At 63.4% G+C, this 4,500-nt stretch overlaps 1 non-coding gene across 1 annotated transcript; it reads left to right on the top strand.

Annotated features, from left to right (window-relative positions):
* Positions 1–2,011: 2,011 nt before the first annotated feature.
* Positions 2,012–2,130, top strand: LOC131865608 (5S ribosomal RNA). The gene has a single exon (XR_009364327.1). It is a non-coding gene; the product is annotated as a 5S ribosomal RNA (ribosomal RNA).
* The last annotated feature ends 2,370 nt before the right edge of the window (positions 2,131–4,500 follow it).

The following is a 4,500-nucleotide window of genomic DNA, read 5'->3' as shown; positions in this document are numbered from 1 at the left end:
TGTCAAGGCGGGTGTCGAGGTGCCTGGGTGCTAGGGTGTGGATGCCAATGTGGGTCATAGGGTGGGTACTAGGGTGGGCTGCAATGTGGGTGCCAAGGTGGGTAACATGCTCGGTGGGTTCTAAATTGGGTGCCAGGGTGGGTGTGCACCCACCTTGCCCGAGGTGGGTGCCAAGGTGCCAGTGTGGGTGGGTGCTAAGGTGGATGCCAAGGTGGGTGAGAAGGTGGGTGATAGGTTGAGTGGTAGGATGGGTGGGTGCCAAGATGGGTCACAGGGTGGGTGCAAGGGTGGGTAGGTGCTAGGGTTGGTGTCAGGGTGGGTGGGTGCTAGGTTGGGTTCCAAGGTGGGTGCGAGGGTGAGTGTCAAGGTGGGTCACAGGTTAGGTGCTAGGATGGGTGAGTGCTAGGGTGCAAAGGTGCCAGGGTGGGTGCTAGGATGGGTCGATGCTAGGGTGAGTGGCAAGGTGGGTCCACAAGTGTCAAGGTGGGTGCCGAGGTGGGTGCCAAGTCGGCGACTGCTATGGTGGATGCCAAGGTGGGTCACGGGGTGGGTGCCAAGTTGCTAGGTTGGGTTCCAAGGTGGGTGCCAACGTGGGTGCTAGGGTGCGTGGGTTAAAGGGTGTGTCACAACGTGGGTGCCAGGATGGGTGCGCACCCACACTGGCCAAGACGGGTGCGGGTGCAAGGTTGGGTTCCAAGCCCGGTCACAGGCTGGGTGCTAGGATGGGTGGGTGCCAAGGTGGGCACCAGGGTGGGTGCACCCACCCTGGCCAAGGTGGGTCACGGGGTGGGTCCTAGGGTGGGTAACGGGGTGGGTACTAAGGTGCGTGCCAAGGTGGGTCATAGGGTGGGTGCCAAGGTGGGCACCAGGGTGGGTGTGCACCAACCCTAGCCAGGGTAGGTCACGGGGTGGTTGTCGGGGTGGGCGTCAAGGAGCCAAGGTGGGTGGCAAGTAGCCAAGTTGCGTGCCAAGGTGGGTGTCGGGGTGGGTGCCAAGGATCCAAGGTGGGTGCCAAGGAACCAAGGTGGGTGTCTGGGTGGGTGCCGAGGTGGGAGCCAGGGTGGGTCCCAAGGTGAGTGCAAAGGTGGGTGCCAGGGTCAAGGTGAGTGCCAATGTGGGTTCCAAGGTGCCAGGGTCAGGGTGAGTGCCAATGTGGGTTCAAAGGTGCTAAGTTGGGTGCGAGGTTGGGTGCGAGGGTGGGTGGGTGCCAAGGTGTGCTAGGTGGAAGCCCGGGTGGGTCGGCATCCCATGGGTGTCGAGTTGGGTGCCTGATGGGTGCTTCTTGTCAAGTTTTAGTCGTCGGGACTCATTTCGAGCCTTAGAGGTCGTTTCTTGTCCGGTTGCCCTGTCTTCGACCTGGGAACCCAATTTTGGTCCTCGGGTCCCATTTTTTTTTGTCTCGCATCCCACTTTTGGCCTGTGGCCTTTTCGGGGTCGATTCTCGTTTTGGGCATCAGAGCATGTTTCTTCTCCTAAAACCCAATATTTGTTTATTAAGTCTCGGAACACATTTTTGTTCTCGTGGACCCATCATGGGTCTTGGAACGCATTTGTGGTCCTTGGGTCCCATTTTGCATCCCGAAACTTGTGTTTTGGTGCTTGATCCCTATTTTGGGTGCCCACCTTGCACCAAGTGCGCACCCGGGGCAAACCGAGCGCCTTGGTGCACCGGGGCAAGATCGAGCGTGCACCCGAGGCGCCCCGAACATGCACCAAGGTGCACTCGGCCCACATGTGAGCGCAGGTCGTTGCGCCCGAGGTGGTGTGTGGGCACCGCGTTGCAGACGGGACACTGCACGCACACGACGCCCCCTCCAGGTGCACGCACGTAGGCCGGGCCGGGTGCACACCCGACGCCCTAGCAAGGTGCGCGCACCCGGGCAGGGCTCACACTTGGCGAACGGGGCGCACTTCGCGAGGGAGGGTGTGCACCTCGACGGGGGTGGGTGGCCGGGGTGGATTCGCACGTGGGTCGCGGTTTGCTAAGTACACACTGCGACAAGCTCATAACGGGTGCGATCATACCAGCGTTAGTGCACCGGATCCCATCAGAACTCCGCAGTTAAGCGCGCTTGGGCCGGAGTAGTACTGGGATGGGTGACCTCCCGGGAAGTCCCGGTGTTGCACCCTTTTTTAGTTTTTCGCCGGGCGTCGCAATGCTATTTGAATAAACCTTTTGCCCGTTTGCGTTCTCGTCGGGGCCGGGCCGGGCCGGGGTGCGCTGCCCGCACTACCGCGCGCGCGGGGGCGACACCGAGCGCGCACCCGAGGCGCCCCGAGCACACAGGCCACGGTGCAACCCGGGCGTTGTGCGCGCACCCCGGTGCGCCCGAGGTGCTGCGCGCGCACCCAGGTGAAATCGGTGTGCACCTCGGCCAGTGCGCGCTCGGTCGAGTCGCGCACGTTGGCCAAGGTGCACGGTGATGTTTCTTACTCTAAGGTTCCGCACCAGACGCCCGGGACAGGTGAGCGAAGCTGGGCGGGGCCGGGTGCGCGGCCGGGGCAGGTGCACGCAGCTGGAGAGAGCTTTGGAGCACACTTCGGAGCGCACCAATGATGCGCTCCATTCAAAAGTTTCCTGAAAAGGCAAAAAAAGTTGAGATTATAGAATTTCCCACTTGAGAGATTGTAAAAAAAAAAAATTTAAAATGAAGGAAACGCGGGTGCCAAGGTGTGCGCAGCCCAGCCAAGGTGTGCGCACCAAGGCGCCCACCCTGGCGAAGGTGCACGCAAGGTGCGCACCCGAGGCAAACCGGACAATTAACCCAACTTTCGACTTCGCGCGCACCTTGGAGCGCACTTCGGAGCGCTCCTTGGTGCGCACCAATCTTGGGCACCTCGGAGTGCACCATGGCGCCCACCAAGGTGCGCACCCGGGGCAAACCGAGCTCCGACTTCGTGCGCACCTTGGAGCGCACGAAAGGTGCGCACCATGGCGCCCACCAAGGTGCGCAGCCCAGCCAAGGCGTGCGCATCAAGGTGCGCACCCTGGCGAAGGTGCGCACCCGGGGCAAACCGAGCTCCGACTTCGTGCGCACCTTGGAGCGCACAAAAGGTGCGCAACCCAGCCAAGGTGTGCGCACCCCGGTCAAACCGAGCTCCGAATCGTGCGCACCAGAGGTGCACGCCATCGTGCGCACCTTGGAGCACACTTCGGAGCCCTCCTTGGTGCGCGCCGATGTTGCGCACCTCGGAGCGCACCCGGGGAAAACAATGCAATTAACCCGACTTTCGACTTCGTGGGCACCTCGGAGCGCTCTCGGGTTCGCACCTCGGAGCACACCGAGGTGCGCACCTTTGATGCGCTGCCTTCACCAATTTCCAGAAAAGGCAAGAAAACATTGAGAAGGTGTGCGCACCGAGGTGCCCACCCTGGCGAAGGTGCACGCGAGGTGCGCACCCGGGGCAAACCGGGCTCCGACTTCGTGCACGCCGCACCTTGGAGCACACTTCGGAGCGCTCCTTGGTGCGCACCAGGGCGCGCAACCCAGCCGAGGTGCCCACCCCGGCGAAGGTGCACGCGAGGTGCGCACCCGGGGCAAACCGGGCTCCGACTTCGTGCACGCCATGGTGCCCACCGCGGCGAAGGTGCACGCGAGGTGCGCACCCGGGGCAAACCGGGCTCCGACTTCGTGCACGCCGCACCTTGGAGCACACTTCGGAGCGCTCCTTGGTGCGCACCATGGTGCCCACCAGGGCGCGCAACCCCGCCGAAGGTGCACGCGAGGTGCGCACCCGGGGCAAACCGGGCTCCGACTTCGTGCACGCCGCACCTTGGAGCACACTTCGGAGCGCTCCTTGGTGCGCACCATGGTGCCCACCAGGGCGCGCAACCCCGCCGAAGGTGCACGCGAGGTGCGCACCCGGGGCAAACCGGGCTCCGACTTCGTGCACGCCATGGTGCGCACCGCGGCGAAGGTGCGCACCCGGGGCAAACCGGGCTCCGACTTCGTGCACGCCGCACCTTGGAGCACACTTCGGAGCGCTCCTTGGTGCGCACCAGGGCGCGCAACCCAGCCGAGGTGCCCACCCCGGCGAAGGTGCACGCGAGGTGCGTACCCGGGGCAAACCGGGCTCCGACTTCGTGCACGCCGCACCTTGGAGCACACTTCGGAGCGCTCCTTGGTGCGCACCATGGTGCCCACCAGGCCGCGCAACCCAGCCAAGGTGTGCGCACCAAGGTGCACGCGAGGTGCGCACCCGGGGCAAACCGGGGTCCGACTTCGTGCACGCCGCACCTTGGAGCACACATCGGGGCGCTCCCGGGTTCGCACCGGCGTTGCGCACCGTGGTGGGCACCTCGGAGCACACCAAGGTGGGCAGCGAGGTGCGCACCTTTGATGCGATGCCTTCACTAATTTCCATAAAAGGCAAAAAAAAAACGAGATTTTAAAATTTCCGTTTTGAAAGATAGTGAGAAAAAGGGAATGCTGGTGCCATCTTGAGCCCGCCCTGGTGCGCAGCCCAGCCAAGGTGTGCGCACCAAGGTGCCCACCCTGG

Source organism: Cryptomeria japonica, unplaced genomic scaffold, assembly GCF_030272615.1.
Source record: "Cryptomeria japonica unplaced genomic scaffold, Sugi_1.0 HiC_scaffold_115, whole genome shotgun sequence".
Lineage (NCBI taxonomy): Eukaryota > Viridiplantae > Streptophyta > Pinopsida > Cupressales > Cupressaceae > Cryptomeria > Cryptomeria japonica.
This window is presented reverse-complemented; position numbering and strand designations above follow the sequence as displayed.